The sequence below is a fragment of the Fringilla coelebs genome (assembly GCF_963513975.1).
Source record: "Fringilla coelebs genome assembly, chromosome: 1".
NCBI classification, from domain to species: domain Eukaryota; kingdom Metazoa; phylum Chordata; class Aves; order Passeriformes; family Fringillidae; genus Fringilla; species Fringilla coelebs.
This window is the reverse complement of record NC_140028.1, coordinates 49228360-49254900: the sequence shown is the minus strand read 5'-3', so window position 1 is coordinate 49254900 and position 26541 is coordinate 49228360. Positions and strand designations below refer to the sequence as shown.

At 37.7% G+C, this 26541-nt stretch overlaps 1 protein-coding gene across 2 annotated transcripts in view; it reads left to right on the top strand.

Annotated features, from left to right (window-relative positions):
• YES1 (YES proto-oncogene 1, Src family tyrosine kinase) overlaps positions 1 to 26541 on the top strand; it is a 50481-nt gene that overhangs the window by 6759 nt on the left and 17181 nt on the right. The gene's annotated exons all lie outside the window — the stretch shown is intronic.

Sequence of the window (26541 nt, the reverse complement as noted above, 5' to 3'; positions counted from 1 at the left end):
GAATTTTTATCCTAAATCTGAACAAAGCTTCTCTTTGATGCACATGTTCTTTAGCTGAAGCCTACCAAAAGAGGAGTTGTTGTAAATCAGACTGGAAGTCTGTCTAGGCAAATATCGGTTGTCTTGTTTTTTCCTTTTTTTTTTTTTTGGTTTTTTTTTTTCCCCCAATCCATACAGGATAAATTCTTAATGTCTTAAGTAAATGTTCTTGGGAGTTTAGTTAGGGGCTAATTTTCAGAATGGGTTCTTGAGCCACAGATGATATTTCTTGTTCTGCCTGTTCGAAATGAAAAGTATTCAGGTTTTTTCCAACAGCAATGTTTTAAAATGTAAGTGTGCTCCTGGCTTCTGAGACATGTGATATGTGGGATTTTTGCCAAAGTATTTTCTTTGGTTTTGTTTTTTTTGGGATTCCCCCTGTCATATATTTTAGAGTGTAGGTTGCATTAAAGAATGACAAAGCCCTTAATGCAAAGAGAGGATGGGCTTGTTTAGCTGATACTGGTGTTAAATATTTGTTTAGTGGATGATTAAAGGTTATAATAGCATTGGCCACATCAGCTCATCCATACCTAACTGAAAAACATTCACTGGGGAGAGAAAAAGGGTATATTAGTCTCACTGCAGACAGCCATGTTGAATTCTTTTTTCATAGTAAAGTTAAATATTCTATTCAGGAATGCTTAGAGCATAGAGCAAAATACTATTACTTTTGAAAACAATTACCCATGAAGAAAAGAGAAGGAAAAACAAGGATAATTCCTGAGATGTTACTACTAGTCAGTTGGAGAAATTTTCTTGAGTAATATTTGTTTTCTCAAGCCTGAGAAGTAGGCATTGTATTAACGTTCTGTAGTTGGTGGGAGAAAAAGGGTTATATGTATTTATTTGATGGGGTTTGAGGGGTGGATTTTTGCTTTTTTTGGTTGTTTTTCTGTGGTTCTGAGTGAGAGAGCAAAATGCAAGTACAAAATTTTCAGCTTCAGATCACGCAAAAATTAGATGCTAACTGTATATGGCTAGGAAGCAATAGTAATATGGGTTCCTTTTTTTTTTTACTTTCAAGTACAATTCTGTACTGTATTTTAAGCACAGCTACATACTTAAAACACAATTCATAAATCCTAGTGATTGAGGCTATTTAAAGTGATAAGCTTTCAAAATATCTTGCTGAATAATTGCACATTATGTAATTTGCTAAAGATATCAATCTTTTTCATTTTAGGAATTATTTCTTATCTTGTACGCTGTAAAAATCGTAGAACTGATTGATTCAGGCTATCATGATGTACGTAAAATGAGACAAGTGTTAGTTTATAGATGAAAAATTATTTCCCTGGAAACGTTTGACTTGTTCATGCATAGTAGGTGTATTTAAATATTCTGGAATTCATTTGCATTGGTTATGAAATCTAGGGCTCTTTGATTACCTCCCCTTCCCTTTTGCTTAGGTCTCACATATCATCAGAATACTATTTAAATCTGGTGCATACATGGTGAAGTCATAGCCAAGTCAATATGTGGTTTTCATTAACAAGCATGATACCTTTTTTTTATATGGTTATTTTAAATTACTATTTTACCTCAGATTTACACTTGGGCTTCTTCGTTCTTTTCCCAAAGAAAGCGGTTGAGCCTTACTAGTCAGTAAAATATATTGACTCTACATATTAGGTTTACACTAATCCTGTTAGCTTTTTGCCAGGGGCATGGATTTTCTGTGTGTATATTTAATGTAATAGTAACGTGTCTTAATAATTCTCTTAAGCTATATACATAATTATTTAAGCAACAACACTGCAATTTCTATGGGAGACATTTTTATTTCTTCCTAGTGTGTGTTCAGTGTCATTTGAATGGAAATTCTGATTGAAATTCATATAAATAACCAGTGTTACATTTTAAAGTACAGGCTAATGTGTTGCTTCCCAGATAAGGATATAGAGGGCAATAGTTCTAGTGCAAACCACATTTTGCATTAAATCTGCTAGATTTATTTACAAAAGAGAATATTAGCTTTAGTTTGTGAATAACTTTTGGTCACTACAACCTCTAAGGCATTAGAACGGATAGATCCCATACTTGCAAGTTTTTGTTTTCTTTGAAAATACAAGCAAATCTCTCCTCTGTCATTTAAACTTGTCTTCCCTAAATGTGTCTAAGATTCTAGTTTACTGGTATCTAGATAACATTGAGGGGTGGAATATTCTTTACACTTGCAACAGCTTGTGTTACTTTATATATTTGGGTTTTCAAATTCTTATTTCAGGTGTTTATGAATTAGCTCTGCCAGTTTGGTGATTTAAATTTGTTTAAAGTTTTGGTGGCTAGCAACACAGTTTGAGTATGTTTTAAAACTCAGTATAGGTTTTCCTAAAAGTAAACCAGTGTCTTTCTAGAAATTTCAGTTAAAAAAAATTTTCTTTCTCCACATTAAATATTAAAAAATGCCATCAGAAGGGTAACTTACTTACTATTATAATTATATATGATGTGTGGTCTGTCTGTGTATGACTTAATTTGGCTTCATATGTCTGTTGTACTCTATTTTTGCTGTTATACAAATAGAAGTAAGCATTGTTTACTGCATTATGTGCAGTACAGTGTAGCCAGGTAACCAGGTAATTTTCGTGATGGAATCAAATCATATTTAGGCCAACAGAGTAACCTGCAAAAACTTCTGAGCCTGTCGATTTATCACAGCATAAGAAGTTCTTGAGGAAACCCTGATTGCTCTAATGGAAAATTGAAAAGTTTGTTAGTGTTACTGCAGCAGGATTTCTACATCTTGGAAACCATGCCATTAAACTGTTGCTTCTCTTGTAATTCCTAGATTTGATGGATTTTTACTTTTCTCTCAAGTTCCCCTGAAACTGAAAGCCAAAGCAGATGCAGACAGTAGTTTTACAGTCAGAACATTTGAATGGGATAATTCTCTTTAAAAACATTGCCATGTCAAATAACTTCTCACATGCTTTAAACTGAAACAGAAATTAATTTTTTTTTTTTAAAGGTTTGTTTTAGGATTGTTTGTTTGTTTGTCTGGGGCATTTTTTGGCTAATTAGGAACTGGAAAATCTGAACCTGTTTTTTATTCACAGATATTTTAGCGTTGCTATTCTAGGATGTGATCCTTTTTCACACTGAAGTCAAGTGCAAAATTCCCCTTGACTTCAGGGAGAGCTGGATTAGCTGTACACAAAAGAACTAAATCATCCTCTGGGATAAGTGGAGGCAACTCTATTGAAGTAGACTTCATTAGAGTATAAAATGAAGACAAAAAAAGTGTTGCTTGCCTTAACAGGCAGTGAAATTGGATCTGTTAGCTCAAACAGCTAGGTTAATTTAGCAGTTGAATCAAAGGTTTTTGCCCTTTTTCGATTAGATTGTAGTTATATTAGTTCACTGCATTGGGCAGTGAATAACATATGTCACTTAACCTTGACTACAAATATTTTACAGAAACTAGAATCTCTTTATGAACCTTTTTTTTTTGTGGCATAAGAATTATCACTTGGTAAATGTTAAGGAAACTTTTGAGGAGTTTATCCTTAAGTAGATGAAAGGAATCTGTTTGAATTGCTGTTTAAATCTATGACGACTTGTGTGAGGTTTGGGGAGCCGTGTTTGTATTTTCAGCCTCAGGCTGGCATTTTGAGTGTCTTTATGTAGTCTTGCTGAGGTGAGAAGTGGGTAATTCATTTACACCAAAAATTGAACTGGATGTTATCTCCTGTGTTTGCTGGTGGTGTCTGGAGTAATCCCATTGAGTTCCACAGAAGACAGTAGTGCCTTTGGCATCTTCCTCAAATGCTTTACACAACAGTATCTTTTGTGTACACAAATGGTGAAGAAATAATATTTGACAAATGAGCTCAAATGTAGTGATTACTTATGTAATAATTCTTCTATACTTCTTATAAAATGTATCATTTTCACTCTTGCGTATTAAGTTTTTCTTCTGATGCTTCTCGTATCTATTGGAATCAGGAATTAATTCGACTCTCTGTGATGATTATGACCTGAGCAATTTCTGTATGGGTTTCTGGTACTTCCTCTTTGAAATTTCACAAAGGGAAGGGGGATGGGAGTATTGTAATCTCCTTAGAATACTTTGAGAATGTGCCCTTAAATGCTGCCCCGCATTTCTTTATTAACATTTCAGAGGTTAATAAATCTGCTCCCTAGGAAGCTTCACAGGGCTCTTAGCTGTTTATCGTACATAGCTCTGAAAAAAAAAATCATCCTCAAATAACTGTTGCTGCAATATGTAGCTGGTGTTAAGGGGTTAAGTGGTGAACTTAAACTCCCTGAAACACTTGAAATGCTAAGTTTACAAAACAAGACAGGAGAACTGTTATAAGATTAGTCATAGTTAGGAAGCTTATTGAAGCACCGGCATCTTCCTGGATACATCCTGTACTTTTGTGTCTTCAACATGCTTCATCTATTCATGGTCCTGACTGCTTTTTGGTTTTTAGAAACTCTTGCTGCAACTTCTTTGTGACTGAGATGCATTGTCAATCAGTCCAGTCCTCCCCATGCCAGCCAACTGCCCCCTTAATGCCGCAATTCACTTGGATGAATAGTGCTCATACTTTAAGGAGACAATTGTCTACTAGAGAGAGAGTGCCAAGTTGATTTAACTTGGTATGGGTGTGAAAGAGTTTTTAAATGGGTGCTGTCAACTAGCATTGGCCCAGAGCATCAGCTGCTTGAAAATTGTGATAATTGTTATAATCTGATTTTACATCAGAATTTGTTCAAAATATTTCAGTCAATCACTGGGCGGCAGGGAGCATTAGTACCCCAGAAGTGGTTGTCAGACAGTTGTCCGTGGTCTCTCAGAACTGTAGCAGATGTGTCCTGGCTGAATGTACAATGCAGCTTTTAAAATGGACTCCTTTTTGGCAGTGCATCGCTAAATTGGTGAAAGAATACAGGATTTATGTTGTAATCTGCTCTTCCAGTTCCATTTAATGCCACAGCGTGTGTTTGAAACACTTAGTTGGGTGTATAATACAGTGTAAAACCACAACTGTAGCCTGTCATTACTGTAGTGCCTACAGAGCTGAGCTACCATTTAGCCAAGCCAGCAACTTGGGTTATCCATTACCTGGAATTGTGTAAAAGTGGACAGAATTTATGAAAATTGCATCGCTGCTTTGCTGACTAAAATTTTTTGATGCATTTTTACTTTTAGTGCAGGTTGAAAGGATGCATATCTTCTAGGTACACCCTCATTTGAGTGCAGTTGGTTTAGTGCTGTGCTTGCTTTCATTCTTGATAGTGTAAGGATGGACCTTTTCTAAGCATGATTTGGACCCTGATATTTCTTCTCTGCACTTCTGAAGGGAAGAGAGAGGGTGAAAAATTAAGAAAAAAACATGTGGAGAAGATGTTTCCTGAAATTCCTCATGTTTCTTTTCTCAGGAAATCTGAGAAAATAAGTTATTTCTGTCAAGAGCCTGGTTATTATCCTAAACGTGTAGAAAGGATGCTGTTATCAAAAAACTCAGTTTAAAGAAGAGAAAATTTCTTATGGGCATGGCAGTAAGTAGTGAGTATATTTGGGGGCAGGGAGGAGAGTGTTTTCCTTGCTTCTCTGAGGTCATTAGGCCCTTACAGCTGCAACAACATTGCTACTCGCTTACATACATTTGTGGAGAAAAAAAGAAGCATTGTTGTTTCAGCGCCTGGTTGGAATAATAGTTTGTTAAGCAGTGCTGTGAGATTGTTAGTTGTTTTAGGGACATCTCCATTAGCAGATATGCAACTATTAGTAAGTGTATTGTAGACATCAAAAGAAAAAAACCAAAAGCTTAGATTGGAGAAGATGAAGTACGGGAACTAGAATAATCTTTCAAATATGAAAGACAAGATGTTGATTTGGATCTGTCAGCATAGCATGGAGAAGAAATCATGTTTAACCACCTTGTGTGATGAGATTGGCTGGGTAGATGAGAGAAGAGCAGTGAACATTGTTTATCTTGTCTTCAGTGAGGCTTTCAGCGTGGTCTCCCATAGCATCCTTTTAAACAAACCAATAAAGTTCATGCCAGATGGGTGAACAGTGAAAGCAAGTGGAAACTGTCTGATCTGATGGGCTCAAAGGGTTGGCATCAGTGGCACAAGGTCACAAGTGACTCCAAAGCTGGTGGGTAGTCACTAGCACTGTACCTTGGGGCTCAGTACCAGAGACAGTCCTGTTTAACGCCTTTGCTACTGGCCTGGGGGTCCCACAGGGATGCACCCTTAGCAAGCTTGCAGGAGGAACTGATAGACCAAAGAGGGTTGTGCTGATATCTAGAGGAATTGTCCGATGGGAGCCTTCACAAGTTCAGTAAAGGGAAACTCATTGGTCCTGAGGAGGAACAACTCCATGCTCCAGTATGTGGTAGGATCCAATGAGCTGAAAAGAAAGTCCAGAAAAGGACCCGGGGGTCCTGGTGGGACAGATGTGTGTGAGCCATCAATGTGCACCTGTGACAAAGAAGGCCAAAAGTGTTCTGGATACATTAGGAAAAGTTACGAGCAGATCAAGGCGGTGATCCTTTCCCCCTACTCACCACTGGTGAGGCCACGCTTCAAGTGCTGTGTGCTTCTGGGCTTCCCTGTACAGGAGAAACATGGACATACTGGAGAGAGTCCAACAAAGGGCCTCTAAGATGACTAAGGGTCTAGAGAATTTATCTTAAGAGGAGAATCTGAGAAAGCTAGGATTACTCAGCCTGGAGAAAAGAATGCTCAGGGGCACCCTATGTGTGTAAATAACCTAATGGGTTGGAATAAAGAGGATAAAGTCAGGCTGTTCCCTGTAGTTTCCACTGATAGTGGATGAAGTAATGGGCACAAATTGTAATACAGGAAATTCCATTTAAACATCAGAAAAAAAGAGAGGGTTTTTTTTATGTTAAGGGTGATAGATCGCTGGAACAGGTGGTCCAAAAATGTTTTGGATTCTCCATCCTTGGCATTAACTCAAAACCCAGCTGGACACAGCCCTGAGCAACTTGCTGTCATTGACATGCTTTGAGCAGGGGGGTTGGGGTAGGCATCCTCCAGATGTCCCTTCCAGTTTCAGCTGTTCTGTGATTTTCATTAAATTATTTAAGAGGGCCAAACTAATAAGTGTGGCAGTTGAAATGGAACTAAATACAGGTGTTGAAAGGCAGAATATTTTTGTTTGTATTCACAGACAAGTTTGTTTGTTTGTTTCTCCCAGCTTTTTTACAACAGCTTGGGAAGAGTGGAGAGAACTCTTTGCAACCGCATTGTTCTCTTGGGTGTCTTAGCTTTCTGCTATTAATATCAAGGCTGTGTATGGCTTTATTGTCAGCTGTGTCCTCTCACTCCTGCAGCAGCAGTGAGGCTACTGTTAGCTTTCCTGCTGCCCAGAAGACTGAGCACCACCAGAGGTTTTAAGACAAGTAAAAGTTTTCATCACATATCTGGAAAGGTGCTTTCTCAACATCTGTAGGGTAACTTTTTTTTCTTCTTTATGATGTAAAAACATAGGATGTGAGCAGTCTGCTTGCTCCAATGGTCTTTTTACCAATCTTGATGGTGTTTTTTAATTTTATTTTCTCCTCACATTTGATTTAAACATACTGAATTGATTGATCCATGCTGCTCTTCTGTTGGTATTAGAGCTACAAGCTTCTCTTGTATGGAGGTGAAGAAGGAGATGAAACAGTTGCATATGGATTTAAACACTCTGGTTTGTGTAACTGTAACATCTTGCCAGTAGAAATATGGTCACAATAAACCTAGCATTTGATCTTGCACCACAGAAAAGCACTTGGTCCATTTGTAAGACTAATTTTCAACTCTTTGTCTTGGGATGTGCGAGTTAAAAGTGATGAAAGTTGGCACTATGTTGAAGAAAATTTGTGTGAATTTAAACCTGAAACTTAAATGGCGCTTTAAAACTTTGTGTTCTAAAACTTCAACCTCACACATAATTGGTGAGCCTAAAAATACATGTGTACGTTGTTTTAGTCCTTATCTCAAGTTGCCTGCTTGTTGGTTGTAATTTCCACAGAAGTTCTCAGATCCAGAAAGATGTTAAAAGTTTTACTTCTCTTTAAATGCTATCTCATTTGCAAATGAATAAGTGTTTCTTCACAAGCTCATTTGTGTTTTCTTGTAATTAGGACAGCTATTACATAGTTGAATGGCCACTGCTGCGCAGGAGCATATATTTATGGAACTATTATTTACAGACTGAAAAGATGAGAGTGACTTCTTGATGCAATTCAATGTTTGTAATATTACTGTTACAGTAAATTTTTATCATGTACTGATCTTCCTAAAGGTAATTCTTAAACCTTCTATTGAAAAAATAAAAACCACTTTTATGTATTTAGAGAGGCCTGCTTTGCACTTCAGAAGTACAGGTTTCCAAACAGCAAGCAAGCAAGGATCATTGTACTGTAGACTGTAAGCAACAAATACAACACTTAGCTGAGATATAAATTCATGTGTGTGTGTGATCTATAGTGTCCTAATCTGTATGTTACATTATTTTTACAAAAGGCTTCAGGACAGATCTGGGCAACTACAGATTACTAAGCCTGACATCCAGTTCCAAGTATATCAGGGAAAATAATAATAATGAAAATAACATGGATAAACTTGATGTATTGAGGAAGAGTTAGAAGCCTGCTTTAAAGGGATGTCATGTTTTGCAAACTCGCATAAAAAAAAACATCGCTGGAGGTTTTTTGAAGGCAAGTACATGAATCAGCAAGATCTGACAGAAGCAGTTTCCTTGGATGTCCAACAATCATTTGACAAGAACCACCACCAAAGAATTTTGAGGAAACCAAGCAGTTGCAGGATAGGGGGAAAGGATTTTATGTGGTTAAATTAATGACTAAAATATAAGAGAAGGGTTGGAGTAAATAGAGTAGAGAGGGGCCCCAGGTAATAATTCTCCAGGGTTATGTTAATGGAGCATGTTCAAGTTAATAAGGTGTATAGAAGAAAAGTGAGCTCACAGACTTTACTGATGGGTAGCAGATGCAAAGGCAGACCCTAGCATTACACAGGGACCTGACATTGCTCAGCAACCAGACATTAAAATGGGAGATGAAATTTCCCATAAGTTGCTTCATGTGTTCTGTTTGGAGGTGGGGAAGAACAAGCTTGCCTTCTCATCTAAAAAGATGACTTCAAAGCTGACTATTGCCACTAGAAATGGTTAGGAAATAAAGGGAGAATAATGAGTATAACTTCTAAGAAATTTAATCATCTTATGCAGTTTTGCCTTGCTTACACCTATCCCTGTCATAGCTGTAAAAAGAATATAGTTGAAATTTCAAGGAAGAGAAAATCTGAAATATGGGACAATTTCTGTAAGTGAAGCAGCATGAATTTGTTAAGGTAGAAAAGGTGACCAAAACTGGTGTGACAGCATCCTGTTAAGTGTTCAGACACTTAATGGGACAAAAATAGGGGGTGTTTATTCACTGTCTTTTTTTAGTGCATGCATGCTAAGAGGTATCTGATGAAAATAGCAGCTAGGAATTGAAAACAGACAAAAGGAGGTGGTTCCCAACAGAACGTGTAATTAAGCTATAGAATTTCTTGCCTCAGGAATTTAAGGAGTCTAAACATTACATCAGTGTAGAGGGAAACTGCTGTTTCGTGGAAGAATCATCAATTACCTACCTATTCTTGTTCAGGAAATCCTGCTTCTGCAAACCATTGGGGGATCAAAGAATATTCTTGGGAAACACTGCTGTGTATTTATTGTATTCTTGCATGCTCTGCTCTTGGGTGCTGTTAGTGAGAGGCTATTTGAATGGACATGGACCTCTGGATCTTACTTAGTACAGCCATTACTTTATTTCAAAGCCTGCCCCTTCTTTATTTTTATTTCTGTTTGTTAGTTTTCCAGAATCCTTTCTAACAGCAGTACTCAAATTTTGGCCCACAGTGGGGTGCTGAGATATTTAAGGAGGGTTTTTAGGCCACTGGTTACATATTCTTTTCTTTGTGAGACCTTATGCGTGCCACCAAAATATAAAATCTCCAAAATATAAAATCTGATCATGTTCAGACCAGGGATAGGACTGCAGGTACGTGTCAGTCAATGGCTTAATTTCATAAGACTTTATCCTCTTAGTGGTGCATAGAACAATTTAGTCCTGTAATGGATGTTCTAAGGAAGAGATGGTTTTGAGTGTGTATAGGTCGAACAAATGCATGGCCTGGGCTGACTGTAGGCAGATTATTTCTGCTCTCCCATCTGACTCCTTTGCGGTGATTCTGTATTGCACTTCCTCCTCCAGACATGCTTATTGGTAAAAATATACTTCTCTGTATCTCTAATGACTGTTGAAATAATCAAGAGATCTTGCTACTTGTAAATTAAGAAGTAACACTGTGTTGGATGGCAATATTCCATTTGAGCATCTTCACACTATTTGAAACAAGAGACTGCTATTTAGTACAGCTGCCCTGTTCCTTTTGTGAAGGTGGCAGCTCTGCAAATAACTGGTTTTAACTGTTTGGTTCGATCATAATGGATTATTTTGATTTAGTAGTATACTTTACTGTGTAACTGATTATTAAGTCTTTAGTTTCTGTTTTCTGTAGAAACATTTCTGAAGTTTAGGCTGAGGTTAAGGAATTAGTAGACTTCATAAGATACTTTCATCCAGTTACGCATCATCTGAAGATATGGATTTCCTGATAGCTTTCCTTATGTAGTTGCCTTATTTTAAAATAATTGTTTCATATTAAGCAGATATCAAGATTTGTACAAAGATGTCAGAAACATGTGTAATTTTATTTGAAGGGTGTGATTATTTTTCCATGAACAAACTCCTGTCTGTTGTGCAGGAGGAAAATAATGGGTGCTAATATTTACACACTACTTAAGCTAATTCCAGTAGCTAATTTGTGGCAGTGCCACTTCTCACCCTCTTGAAGGAAACTTTTCTAGCTTGATTTTTTGAGGCTGTGGAAGGAGATGAGCATTAAGCATGCCATGCCACTTACACTTGTGCATTAGCTGTCAGGAGACAGGTTGGTTAATGCCAGTTTTGGCTGCCTATACATGAGCTGGTTCTGTTCGCTCCCATTTAAATCAGTGAAGAGAAATAAGCACTTTCACTGCATGATTCATCTCACCCCCAGATGGATGTCTAAATATGGAAGATGAATTCCACCTGAAGTCCATTACCAAATATAAATGTCATTAGTTTAAACTAGGGAATTATTTTTAAAGGACACTAGCTTGATGGCACAACAATTGAGTAGAAGTCTTTTTTTTTTCTTACATGAATTCTGTTTCAGAGGTTTAAAATCAGCACTCTGAAGCCTTTTTCATATTTTTTGTTGTTTAGAGATGCTCTGCCTTTACAGCAGATTTGAAAGTTACAAGTCAGATATATTCACATTGCTTAATTTCGAAGTATCTAACTCTCCCAGGCTGTCTGACTCTTCCTAACAGCTGGTTTGATTGCTGGTTTAAGGAGATGACAACAGGGTTATGTGCCCTGCTCTTCTCATTATGCTAGTCCCTGTTGTCAGAAAGATGTCTTTCTGCTCATGACTTTCTGCTAAATGTTAGGAATTTAAGAAAAAAAAAAATCCAGTGTCCTTAAAATCATTGCTCCTCTTCGGGAGCCTGTGTCTCTACAATGGTTACCCACAAAGTTTGTATGAGGTGATCTAGCCTTCAAATTTTCAGGAAGAAAAGGTAGGCAGTGCAAATACCTTTTTTGTTTCTGTTTGTCTGAAACAGACACTTGGTATGACTGGTATTCTTTTAAAATACTTTTCATGCTGTGCCATGCTCACACACACAGAAAACACCCCCCCCCCCACCCACCCATTTTTCCTGTTTATACATCTTGATTCCTGTCATGGGCAATCTCTAGTCTTTTTTTTTTTTCCCCTTTTGGAAACACTGTTTTTTGTGTCATGATTTGTGATAACTTTTTCCTCATGATCAGGTCCTGCCATCAGATTCTATCCTAATACTTGAATCAAATATAAAGCATTATTACAATCCCATTGCTATTGTACCACTTTTATTTTTCTATACCCTTTACTGTTCCTGTGTCCAGTTATATATCAAGGATGGTAGAGTTCTCTCAGCTCTCTCGGGTTTGGGGATTTTTTGCATTGAAATGAGAATGTTTTAGTTCCTCCATCAGCCTGAAGGTTCTAGAAAAGTAGTTTGGGGTTTAAAAATCCCTCACAAGAACATTTGAGGTTATGAATATAATAGAAAAGTGTATCCAGATAAAACCATGGTGGGGAGAGGAGTTCCTCACTAGGAGCTTAGAGGAAATCAGTGGCTGGAAACTTGGACCCAAAAGTTTGTTGGTGTTCCTAACTGGGAGAGCTGGATGTTGTACAGATATTGTTTGGTCTCCTTGTACTGACAAGGATGTAAAGCAATTCTCAACTCTCTTGATAGAAGTAACAAAAGTCAGAAGTAGTAGCTATGTCAAGCTATGGAGAGATATGAGGGCAGGTAAAACAGATCACCAACCCTTAGCACTAGCAGAGAATTTATCAAATTGCCAGGCACTTTTAGAAAAAAATATCCCCTCAAAGAAGGGACATAAAAAAGCCCATTAGTCTCTACCGGTTGGGAGTGGCTGGGTAATACTTCCCATTCCTAGGCTGGCAATTTAATGCTGGGTGTTGTATTAGCAGAAAATGCAAACCTGTCAGTTTGTATGATAAAGAGCAATTGCTGCTCTCTCCATTGGATGTTGAATAGGACTTTGCTTGGGGACAATATCCCTTCTTCCTGTTGAGTACAGCCAGTACTTGGTAGAAATATGAAGTGCTACCTACTGCTCCCCTGTAGACAGTTGCAAAGGGGTTACTCCCTTCTGTGTATTTCTCCTTTCTTCTTACTGTGTATTTGGGGTTTAGTGTTGTGTTGTGTCTGTCTTACCTTAGTCACCAGTGAACTATGTCACTCCTTTGGTGGCTGCAGGTCCAGGTGTTTACCTCTAATTCTGTTCAGGCTCAGAGTTATCCCTCCTAGCTCTACTCTTTATGAATAGCAGTAGATTCTGGCCAGCGGTCCACAGATTGTTCCAAACAGCTGAACCTGTTTTTCAGCAGATCCGTTTTGTGTTTAGTCCAAAAGACAGTTCAAAAATATGCAAAATTAATTCTTAAGGCTAACCTGTGGAATGATAGTATTGCATTGCTTACTGCTGGAAAGATGACATTTAGAAGTATTAAGTTTATAAAGCTGGTAAGGACTTTAGGAATTTTGGAAGTTTAGGAGCTTAGCAAAGAAATCCCATTTCTGCTGGATAGGGATGATATGTAACTTTTTCTCAGATACATCTTTCTTCTTCAGCTTATGAGAAGTGAGAAATGCAAGTTTTTACACATCTGTAAACCATCAGTATAAGAAAAATAAAACACTGAAATAAGAAAGCTACATAAAATACATCTCCCCCATCTTCCAGAAGAGACCTAGAACAATGGGAAGACTTTTTCCTTTTTCTTGTTTTATGGTGACATGATAAAATTATATAATAAGTTATTTTAAATGCTTACTTTTTAATTTTGTTTTCAATAAATACTTGGGTTTATTGAATTTTTCAGTCAGACATTCAAATCTGCAGAAAAGTGGTTTTCATTTAAGCTGTTTTAATCATGCTGCTTATTTTTGAAGATCAGAAGTTCTGTCATTGAAATATCTCTATCAGGCAACATTAGTTCTTTTTGAATAGTGTCAATTTGTTGTTTCCTTGTTACTCATAACTGAGATCATTCTGACCTGTGACCAAAATTTTAAAAACTCATGCAGGTTACTAAGGAGTAAATTGTTTGGCGTGCATGCTTCTGCTAAATCCCTAACAACTTCCTTCCACCCTTCAATTTAACATTTAATTGAAATGGAAATTGTCCTTCCTTCTGGCAGTACTTCTGGAGTCAAAAGAATATTGCTAAAAGCCCTGCATACTGGTTATTAACAAGAAATTTTGTTACTAAACAGCAGTTAATTAGCCTAAAGAGAATTCTTAAATGTACATTGTTTACTTCTGAAAACAAGGTAGCAGAGTGATTGAGAATACAAAATGGCCAAGGCTCTACTTACCTATTTAGAAAAACATTGCCTGAATTGGTCAATAAAAACTGAAGGGTATCTTTTGTGCTGTGGTGTACCCTTTTGGAAGGTAACAGTATTTACTTACATGAAATATGTCAAAACTATTTCCTATTGCTCTTTGATTATCAGTGGTTTGTTTCTCTTTTTAAGATAACTTTCAGCCCTCTAGTTGTTCCAGCATCTCTTTTCTCCTTGACTTACCCTTCTCTATTACTGTTTTATTTGGTATCCTGTACCATGGCTAAAACTTACCAGAGTTATCTGTAGTGTTCACTTTGCTCATATTCAGGGAGTAGTGACTGATGATATGTGTTATGTGTGGTTGGCCAGTTCATGCTTGGAACATATATTAGGGGGAACTATGTCAGAGGGAAGGCCCATTGACTAATATGGAAAACCCTTCAAAAAGGGAAACAAAACTATGTCATCTCTAAAATATCATTAGAAGACTTCAGCATTGTTTTTGAGCTGTATGTTGATAAAGCTCCCCATCAAATAAGAACACCCTTAGGAAAAACTAGTCTTTGACATCTTTTGCAGAAATGCTTTTATGAACTGTGTTTAAAGCCCTTTCAGTGGTTTTATGTGGTAGAGTGAAAATCAGCAGAAGGTGAGTTGAAACAAAAGCAAACAGAGAATGGGAAGCAAACACTATGTGGTTCCACGTTACATTCTGTCATTACAGGCTTGGTATGCTTGGTACAAGTCTCTCTGATTGCTAGACTGGAGCTGGAAAGGGTTGAATATTTTGATCCCTTAAGCAAATGAAACAACATGAATGTAAGGGAAGGTAGTATCCTAGTTTTAGAAAGCAAAGAATGATTTTTTTTTAATTTTTTTTTTTCAGTAGCAAGTTAATGAAATCACTAGTTTAAGTGCCCACATTTGGAACAAAACTTCTTCTGTTGGGGACACAGGGTACACCTGCTTTGCAGGAACCAGTCCTTGTTTAAGACAAGTGGCTATAACCTACAAATAAGCCAGTCTTGCTTACAAAGACAGGAAGAATGTGAGTGCTTTCCTGTGGTGTGGCTTGCTGAGGTGCAGCAGATATGTCTTCATCCTGCAGAAGCAGATGAACTTGAAGGTAGAACTGTTGCATAGCTGAGCTCCATGCACATTGCAAAACACAATGCCAGGTGCTTGCAGAGCAGATGATGAACAAGGCAATGCAGAATTAATCATAAGAAACTCTGGATAGAGTAGTGGTGAGACTCTTACTGTGTCCATTTGTCTCCACTTTCACGAGTGATAGACTTTTGAAATTTTTTTCCAAATTTGTTTTGCAGCTCCAGGATTAGAATTCTCTGGATTAACTGAGAGTCATGTCTGTTTAATACAGAGAAATTATTATTTACTTTCAGCAAGAAGGATGCGCACCATGCTTTTAGGATATGGAAAATTCTGTTCAAGAGCAGTGCTGAAAAAGAGCTAAGAATCATGCTGCTGTCAAAATAAATACTAAAGTTCTCAAATGGGCCCAGGGAGCATCATGATTTTCAAGTGCAAGGTCCTGCTCCTGGATCGGGTAAATCCCCAGTAGCAATACAGACTGCAGAAGGAATTAATTGAAAGCAGCCCTGCAAAGAAAGAGATAGATCTTGGTCTGTGAAAAATTGGGCATGTGGTGACCATGTCCTGGGCAGCATCAGAAGTGTGGCCAGTAGGTCAAAGGAGGAGATTCTGCCCCTCTGCTCTGCTCAGGTGAGACCCCACTTGGAGTGCTGTGTCCTTCTCTGGGACCCCAACCATAAGGACAGTGTAGAAGTGTTAGAGCAGGTCCAGAGGAGACCACAAAGATGAGCAGAGGGCTGGGGCATGAGGACAGGCTGACAGAGTCTGGATTGTTCAGTCTGGAGAGGAAATGGCTCCAGGAAGAATTATTGTGGACTTTCAGTATATAAATGGAGCATGTTAGACTTTTACCAGGGCCTGTAGTGACAGATCAAGGGGTAGCAGTTTCAAACTGAAAGACCGTAGCTTGGTATCACATATGAGTGAGAAATATTTCAGGATGAGGGTGATGAGACACTGTAGCAAATCACTCAGAGTTGTCCTGGATGCCCCATCCCCAGCCAGGTTGCATGGGGTCCTGCTCAACATGAAATATATCCCTGCTCAGGGTCATGTGGGCTGGAACTAGATGATCTTAGAAGATCCTTCCCAATCCAAAACATTCCGTGATTATATGAAAGAAGGATTAAAGAATATCCCCTACTTTGATTGCCGTGTCTGTTGCTACTGATCAATGGGAGTTTCTGAAAAGACTGAAGGACCTTGGAGGTGATTTGACGAGGTGATTGAGTGACTGAGGAGCCACTTGATAGACAGGAGCCTAGTTGCACTGCATGAGTCTTGTCAAAGGGAAGGTTTAAGCGAGCTGTGATCTTTATTACAAGGGAAACAGGAACAGGGTAGCGGTAGGGCTCCAAGGCAAAAGTGTTTTCTAGATGTTGCCATTAAATTCAGATGGGATGTGAGGCATGTACTTTAGTGGTTACTGTGCTCAAAATGTAGGACTTGTCCAGACTGTGGGTGAGCTTTCCGTAACAGTCATTTCAAATGAGTTTGGGCATGTGTGTACATTCAGGACCATAAAAGGAAAAATTAATTTAGGGCAGCCCTATGGCCTCTATTGTGCAAGATGCCTGACTAGCTAATTAAGATAATTTCTCCTGGTCTTCTTGCCTATGAACACTATTATAGCTGTCAGTAGAGAAACAATAGAACAGCACTAATGATAGCTATTAGGGTAATAATTCTTGTTTAAAAATCACCCAGCTCTTTTCATAAGGGTGTTATTTAGCAGATGTCATCTTTTTTGTTTGTTTCATTTTGAATTTCTTTACAAATTAATTGTACTTTTCCCTTTTTTTTATGTACAAAGGAAAAGCACTATTGATTAAAGCTATTGATTAATGAAGAACAATGTACGTGTGTGTTTGTTTATACATACTTCACTTTTTGTTTTAGTCCAAAGGTTGATCTTTTCCAGCTGTCTTGTTGAAATCTTTGCTGTTGTTCAGCAGAGAGCTAATTAAAGGAGGTCTGGGTGTATGGTCCTTGAATAAATGAGCTGCAACATTTTGTCAGTAATTTGACTTAATAATTGGACTTAAACACTTTATTTACTGATTTTTCTTAACATGGTAATCATGTCAAGTATGTTAGGATGAAACAGCATTGAGAATAAAGGAGAATCTGCATTCAGCTTAGGGTGATGTTTGGCAAAGAGTAGATGGGAAATTCATGTCTGCGAAGCAGGATGTGCAAGTGTAAAGTACAGTGTATCAAACACACAGCAAATAAATGTCTTAAGTTCCATGAGGTTTCTTTTCAGTGACCATGGATATAACATTATAGGGTCCTTCATTGATTTATCTCTTTAAGTTGCTGCAACTGTTCCTTTCCTTTATATTTCTAGTTGACTAATGAAGTTGCAAGAGGATTCTTGCTGATACTGAATTCCTCTATCATCTTAAAGTATGCAGCTGACAAGATGAAAATTATTCATAAGAATTTGAGTATCTCTGAAGTTTCTGGGAGCTAGCAAATGTTGTCATCCCTTTTTCATATGTAGTTCATAGTTGAACTTTGAAAGAAATTGCTTCTTAAATTATCTTTTCAGAACAAAAGTGCAATTTGTTCTTCTACCATGTAAGTTTTACATTGGTTTTTCTGTTCGGCAGATGTCCCTTGGGAACATGTTTTGCATGCTTCATGCTGTGAGACCCAGAAAGCCAATCTTAGTTTAATTTAGTAAAAAAATTTTTAAAAACTTTTGGATACTTTCTTTTTAATATACTTATATAGAATGTCTGAAAACTGATTGAAAATGGTCAATGATCCCAGGCATAGGTTTGTTTTCCAAATAAAACTCAATGAAAACAAAATATTTCTATTTATAGATTGATCCGGCATCCTGTCTAAAACATCCTGGATATCTTTGACAAGGTATGCCATGCCTTAAAATCTGAAACAATCTTTTGACCAGGTTTTTTAAACATACCCAACTTTTAGCTTTTAAGATACTTGCAATTATTCCCATGTTAATAAAAATAGCCATTGCGCTATTAAAAAAGAAAACAACAGCAGAATTGTTCTTTTCTGCATTTATTTATTGACTATCTACTTAAATGTTCAAGACAGTACAGCAGCAGTAATATTGTCTAGACAATATATTGGTTGTTTTGTCTCTAGTATCATCTGTTGTCAGAGAAAATGTCTTTGTGTGGTAAGGGCTTGAAGTTGTATGGCTAGACATTGTAACTCTAAATTTTAAAAATGGTCTCATGTATATGTATTATGTATTTCATCACATAAAACTGCTTTTGCAATTCTGATGCTTTAGTTAGTCTCTCCCTTGTGATTTTGATTGTTGGAATAAAGAAAATTAATCCACCAGTGTTACATATTTTGCATCATCTACGTTTTCACCCTTTGAAAGTGAAAAATATGTTGACTTCACTCAAAATTCAGTATACATCCCGAAAACAAACTTTCTTTATGTAGAAGCTCTATTTGGCAGTTGGTAGGGTTTTAAAAATTAATTTTAACTATTTAACTTTGCCATATTTTCTCTGTTCTGCTTTGGAAGTTAGAAACAGCTCCCTCTTGATGTCAGTCAGGTACCCCAGCTAGGCTCTGTGCCTGCTGCAGGTGGGTTTGGGGTGTTAGGTACTTCTCTGTTTGCTTGGGTTTTTTTCCCATCCAGTAACCTCTTTCTCTTTGCTTTCCATTGTCTTGCACACAAGGTAGGCAGCTTTCAGCTGAAGTGGAGATTGTTTCTGTGGGCAGCTGGAAGACAAGGATGTTGATGGTGTGAATGTGCTTTTTCAGATGTTGAGTAGTTTGGATGAGGCAGCCTTGTGCTGGTGTGTCAGACTAAAAGTCAGGCTGCTACAGTTGCTCTTGCAATATCTTAGTCCTGGCCCTGGCTGTGACACTCACCCGCTGTGGATTTTCCTGAGCCTTGTCTAGATCAGAATGTTTCTGATGTTTAAGTCAGTGTCATTATAGTAATAACTACTTCTATTTTCTTGGATAAGATTATTCTGACTTAAACCAGTAAGCATAAAGCAATTCAAGTGAAGACATACTAGAATGCAAATCCTGTGCAGATGTTGCATCAACAAATTCATAAGCTGGGACATACCTATTGGAGTTTTCTTCAGGTAGCTGAGTCCTTATTCTTGGGGTAGAATTTCTGAGCTACAGCTTGGTGGAGGTCAGAGCAGTCTGCCCTCATCCTGCTTGTCTCATCTTCCAAGGCATCCCCTGCTGATGGCTCTTTATGAAAAGAGACAAGCCTTTTTTTATGTCATGGTCCAGACCCACAGTGAAGGGTAGAACTCCTGCTTAGAGGCAAAGGCCACTATTAAAGGCAGAATAATAAGCTAGGTCTTCTTGACTAGAAGTGTGCAAAAAATTACAGTAGGCTTGCTTTCTTCTACCTCTAGTCTGTCATTCTTGGCCACTTCCTAGTCTAATTGGAAGCACCACCTTTTCTTGCATATAACATCTGTTCAAAGAAAACCTACTACCCTAGACAGTGTAGGTGAAACTGACTATAAATAAGCACAAATTTATGAATATGTATGTTTTGCAGAGCCAGCTGCATATCATCCATGACATGGTCATTGTCTCCATGCTCTTGAAGCGTTTGCCTGTCTCTAAATTGAAAGACACTTTAAAGGAACACAAATCTGTACCTCTGCAGATTCAGCTGTCCAGGTACACAGTGAGTGGGAGGAGATCCTACACGTGTTTGACCCAGATAAAAGGAAGAATGTAACAGACAAAAAATAAGAGAGTGTTCACATCTCTCCTAACTTTGCCTCACCAATAACCCTTAATTCCACTTTTGTTTTTAGAACTTTTCTTTGCCATAGTCAATTTTTCCTTCAGCTTTGCAACCTAGCATCCAGTGGGACCTCGCAGTTGGAGTGCTGGGGCCTGTTTGTGCACTGTTACGAGGATTGTACTGCCTGCTGGGGCAGTTCTGTCTCCTACCTGTTAGTTCCAACAAAGACAATAAGTGTTTCTTCAGTAGAGAAGCCTTTGTTTGGGACGATCCGAATTGGAGGACTGTACAATGTTCAAAGTCTGATACATCTGGGTAAATCTCCCATGTCTAAGCCATTCAAACCTCTGAGGAAACAAACCTCCATTGAACTTCTTCCATTGGAAAAAAAAAAGTCAGGAAATCAAGGAAAGACATAAAGGATTGAAGGGCCGCCTTCTTTTAGCAATTTCTGCTTATCCTTGTTTTTCAGGTAGCATTTTGGAATCTCATATTCCTTCAGTGAATTACTTCAGTATTCCTTTGTGATCTTGTAAGCCAGTTAACTGGTTCCTCCATTAGAAGAATCAGTATCAATCAGTAATTTAAAGCAAATTCAAAATTCTGAGTCCTGTAAAAAATACAAACCAGAATAGCCATATGTAATGTTTCCAATCTTTTGACTCTGATTTGCAAAATGGCCACCTAAAAAGCATTTTTATTCTCAGTTTTTTTCTCTGTACAGAATTCTGTGTTTGCTAGCTTTAGCTTTATTAGAAAACAATCTGGAGTCTGTTTTGTTGCTGTGAAATCAAAATCATTATCACAGCAGCCCCTGATTTTTTTATTTAATATGTTTGCACTAGGTCTGTGCAACCATTAGGATTCAAAAGCTCAGTTTGCCTTAGTAATAATGAGGATAGTTTAAAATATCTATTTTAGTGTATGGGCAAGATGAGGTCTAATAGTACTGATTTGTAATTATTTTCTGGTGTAGAACTCCCCAAAGATGTGTGGTAAACATTGAAATTCAAGCAACATAAATCCTTGCTTCAGTGGGGTTTTTTTTTAATGCTTCTTCCTTTATCTTCACTTTTTGTTCCTTATTAGATTGTTAATTGCAAGGTCATGTCAGTTGCACTTTAAGTGCATAATGATGCAGACTCTCTAAGGCCTCATTACACTAATGTTGCTGCTAATTATAAAACTGAATACAGCAGAACATCATTCTTTGAAATGTCATGGATTGTTCATGGTAAAATAAGCAAACCCTGCAATTTATGACAGTTCATAAAAGATAAATTATAACCCATGATAAAAACTGCATAATTTTTAAAAATTGTATGTACTCTGCAAAGAACACAGGGCAATTCTCTAGTTCACTGTCCTTTCTAAACAAGGCAGGTTGTTTTGTGGACAAGAGAGCCCACTCTTGTTTTCATACCAAAGCAGTGACCTGTTTAAGATGGACTGAATTAGCTGGATATTATCATAGGGGCTAAAGACTTGTTAGCCTCTTTACTAGTGGTTCTCAGTTTTTTCAGTCTGTGTCGCATCTAATAAATGATTTTTCAATACCACCAGCTGAAGCCAGCTGTTTGGCAGATGCTCTATGCTGTTTGTCCAGTGCACAAAAAGCCAGTATAGGTTCTGTGTCTCCAGTGGCATGTGGAATCAGCTCTACACTTGTTTGAGCAAACAGACAGCTGCCAGTTAATGGATCCATTAGCAAACTTCCCACAGAATATCCTGTCTTTATCGCTGCATGAAATTTTAATAACTTTTAATCATTAATTTAGTTGAAAGTTAAGAAGACCTTTTTGTAAGACCTTTTTGTAAGGCATTTATTTCACAGAAGTGAGGGCATGTCTTTTCTTGATAGAAACAATTTCTTTTTTATGCTAACACAGAGAGGTGAAGCTACAGTGGCAGTGGAAATCTTGAGTGCTTTTTTCATCTTTTTATTAGCCAATTGTGAACCTCAAATTTTTTTTTTGTATTAGGTAGCATGGGGAGTTATTTTTTAGTTAGAGGATTTTTTGTGTGTTTTAGGTAGGAAAATATTTGCAGTCTTGCCTTATCCTTCTGGAAAGAGACTTGATTTGCTTGTTCTAACTTGACTTACTCTTTGGAGTGAAAAATCACTTCTGTGCTCTTTTTTAGCTGTATGAACAATTTCAGTAATCAAAATGTTGTAAACTGCCCTTCCCTTAGTGATTTTCTTTTGGTGTACCTCTTAGTTACGGTACACTCCCTGGTTTATATGAGAGATTGAAAAGAGAGGAAGTCCCTAGAGCATCTTTCCCTTTGTGGTGCCTTGAAACTGCTACATGTGATTGTCACTCCTGGCCTTACTCAGGATGAAGTCTCCAGAAGGCAACTGGGACATGCTGGATTGTAACATAAGAGCAAAATCAGAGGAGTATTTAGTTGGTCCCAAAAGGAAACACCAGTTTTCTTGGATGTCTTTTGTTTGGTTGTTTTGGGTTTTTTTGTTTGGTTTTTTTTAATAGTGAATGGGTTTTGTTATCAAATGCATTACAGCAAATGAAACAAACGAGCCTCTCCCAGCCCTTTGGTTCAGGGTTTCAGATGTTAACATCCAGCCCTGAAAATCTCTGTGCTGATGGGTAGAGTATGGGGGAAAGGCAGCCACAGTGTTTAGAGGCTTTTGCAGGCTGCTTTGCTCTAAGGCATGTGGCTGGAACACAGTCAGTTTGCCCACCCAAGCTGAAATCGCCTCTTTCAATGAAAACTTTATCTAATCTTCCTTCATGCCAGTAGGAGACCTTCATTGAAGCACTCCTGACAATCCTGTGTCCCAAGGAACCAAGGAGTAACTTCTGTAACTATCAACTGGAAGAAGCAAAGACACGTTAGATAAATTAGTAGGTTCTTTGTAACAACCACCTCTCTGGGCTAGATGGACGAGGCTGCAGACACCCTGAGGGAATTTGTCAGTTTGCTAAGATAAAATGGCTTTAGAAGAAAAACTTGTTTTTCTTGGTCTGGTAGCTCATCCTTAAAGGAAAGCAGAAAAATGCCAACACTTTACTGGCCACACTTTTCGATTGCTGTTGAACAAAGCTTTCCTCTCATCTGGCACTCTGCTATAAAAAGGAGTTGGGAAGATAAGAGGGCGGCATTGACTTTCTTGGAGCTCTCATCTTGTCAGAGTGTTTATTAAGGGTCTTCTTCATTGTGTGAGGTGTTTGTAGGGTATTGAATGATAATTATCTGTTGGTCTTTATATGACTTCTCCAAAAAGTGCAAATCCAGTGAGATGCTAAAAAATTTCATTTGATTTCTGCTTCCTGAGGTACTCTCATTCTTCTGTTGATATCTGTGGGCACCCTGTTAACCTTCAACTGTCCTTAACAGTGATCATTTTAGTTTCTGTTTCTACTTGAGAACATTCTAACATAGGTTTGTTTTCATCTAGAAGGCAGAACAAGAGAGCTGAGTTTATAATCCATGCCTTTCTGAACATGGTTTCCTGATAGACCTCCAGCAAGCTGACTGCCACCCTCTCCCACCCAAAATGTGTAGGCACAGTGATCAGAATCAATAGGTGAATGTTTATTTCAGAAAAAGAACAAGATGCTGAAGTTACTCAAATAAATTGCCTCAGACACCAGTCTGGTGTGAAATAATGATCTAACTAGTGGAACGTCAGTGGCTTGTGAATAAGATACCTTCGGTTAGCATTTCTTTAAATAGATTGACTTTTGTAGTGCAAATAGGAATTTCCCATCTGAATCTATTTCTAAAGAGTTCAGTGTGTCAGAAAGAGAGCTGTTAGCTTTTAATGACAAAAATGTATTCCTTAATATGTTTTTGCTGGCCAGGCAAAGGTTGATAAAAATAGGTGTAAAGTTATTTCAGTTACATACATTTTTTATAACAAATGTAGTACCAGAATAATCAAATCCAGCATTGCACACCAGCTGCTTAGGGATTTTTTGTTCTTTATCCAGCAATTTATTATAAGACTAAACAGTACTAAGTCGTTGGGGGTTTCCCCCCACAGGATGGGCAGTCAGGGATTTTTTACTACTCGCTCTTGGTTTATGTCATCTTCCCTCCCCTCATGCCTCTAATTCATCCTCACAAATGCATATACAGAATTTTAATGCAGTTTGCACCTATTTCTTTTGCTTATGAAAGCTAAGGAGTTAGTTCAATTTTCTTTTCTGGGTATGCGGTTATAAAAGTGTTTACATTTTTGTCTGCTTATTTCTGAATGTGTTTCTCTTTGAAGTGCTGATTGAATCTCTGCTGTTAATCTCTTTAACCCCTGAAAGAAGATTACCTTAACAGTGAAGTGGCTGGGGAGGGGAGAAGCAAGGGAGAGGCTGATTCTGTTTTTCTAGAATGAATTCAGGTCTTCAGTAGGGGCTTTTCTTTGTGACACTCAAGCGTCCCAATTGTAAGTTCTTGCTGCTAACACAGCCTTAGCGGGTGAGCACATACGGGTGATAGTAGTTACCAGCCATTTGATCAAATCAGCAATTCCTTGGGCAGAATCCAGCAGTTTTACTGGACTTGGTAAATTGTTTACTATCTATTTTTTTATTACTTTCTTTTTTTTTTAATCTTGAGGTCTTATCAGCCTGCTGCAAGTTAGGCACATGGCAGAAGGATGGAAATACATTTGTGATGGACATTTGGACAGATGTCTGTGTGCTTCCCTTTTAATCTACTTGATTAACATTAGTAGTGTGCTGGACTTTTGAATTGTGTGCTCAACTTCCAGCCAAAGGCAAATAATCAGTGCTACTTGAAAAGACATTTTTGTAAAGGTGATTGGATTTTTATTCAATGCTAGCAGAAAACAGATTCAGGTTTTTTAAAAATAGTCAAGTAGGCCTCAGAGGAAAACAAGAATTCACAATAGGTGGCAACATGGCCAAAAGAAAGTATTTTGGATTATAGTGTCTGTTTGCAGCGGTAGAGAAATTAAAAGGATGTGATTCTGGATGTTTGACTTCTATTGTGAATGAATAACTGTCTTTTCTACTGTGCATACTAACGTGGTTTTTGTAAAGTATTTAGGCACGTTGCATTCTTATTCACATATTTGAGCTTGCTCTGTTAACTTTTGTTCATAGTTAATAAGTTGGCAATATTAGTATAAGAAGTAAAAATAATTGAAAAGGTTTGCTTTATTCATTATTCTGTGGAAAACCTTAAATGTGATTTGTAAAAGGGCAGTTATTTTACTTTGTTGATGCTTGTTTCTGCGTCAGTAATTGTATTACATTGCAGTATTAGGGGCTGAAATGACAGGGTGAATATACTTAATCTTTTTGAGCATTAAATTTTATAGGGTGTTTCATTGTCTGTGGACCTTGTTCCTTCCAGGAGCTCTGATTCATGGTTCTTGAGGAAATTACAGTATCTTTATTATTGTAACGGTTAGTTATACGGAGGGTGTTATTTTCTCTCAGTGTGACTATATTACAGCAGTATTTGTTTAGTAAAATTTACTTTGTTCCATATTTCTGTGTCTAATAGTTAACAAGGTAAGAAGGAATTGAGAAGGAAAAAAATAATTAGACACACAATGGGAATTACTGTATTTCCCTAATTGTTAGTTAGAGTCCATGAAATTGTTGTTGTACTTATCAAAATATGTGGGTTTTATGCTTTCAGGCTCCTGCTGTTTATTTTTTTAATTGATTCATTAGAGAATGTGGAGCAGTTGATTTCCTTTGTAGAGGTTTTACTTTTGTAGTTAAAGTAGATTTTTAAACCCCCTCCTGCAAATAACACAGGGATTTTAATGCCAAGGTAGTGCTGCATCTAATAGACGCTGCTGTTTTATTTCTGATTTGTTTCCCAACTGGGGTAAGCCAGAAAATGCCTGCTACCAGTTGTCACCACCTGATAAATGACAGGTGGTGACTTCTTAAGGCTCAGTCGGTGTTAATTGCTGGTGACAGGTCTCCTCTCTGATTCCCTTCAGCAGCAGGTAATAGGTGCCCCCACGGTAAAGAGCTGTGGCACTGTCTGCCTGTAGTGGGAGCTGGTGGCAGTCCTAGGCCAGGATGTAAATTGTAAATTTACAGGGATGTAAATTGTCACCTGTCCAGGAACGGTTTTGTTTCTAAATCCCTTAGGATATTGTAATTACCTTTGGGTTTTTTGCAGTTTTAGTTACTCTAGAGCTTAACCCTATCCTCTGGCTGTGAATATCTGAGGTTTGTTTGTGAGATGTATTTGGTGGGCTGGCAATGGTTGAAAACTTCTCTATATCTTTAAAGATGTCAGCGGTTCGTCAAGATTTCATTGACAGATGCTTAAAAAAGAAAGCAGGAATGCCCCTTCGTTTTCTTTGTATAATTGCTTTGGATTTGCTCCCTATAATCAAGTCTGGATTTGTCACATGTTTCCCCCTCCACCCTGCTATTGAAGACACCAGTGTCTTTTCTTCATCTGTTGCCTGACTCCCCCTTTTTTTCTTTGTTACCATTTACAGTCTGTCAAGTAACCAGGATGAAGAATAATCCATGCTGTTATTATGTGAAGTTGTAGGGGAAAATAATTAAGGCTTCCCTGGTCTGGTAATAGTTTAGGTTTTATTCCAGAACACTTTTTAATCAGAATTTACACTCTGCATGGGGTTTAACTGTAATAAATTCACATTTGGATT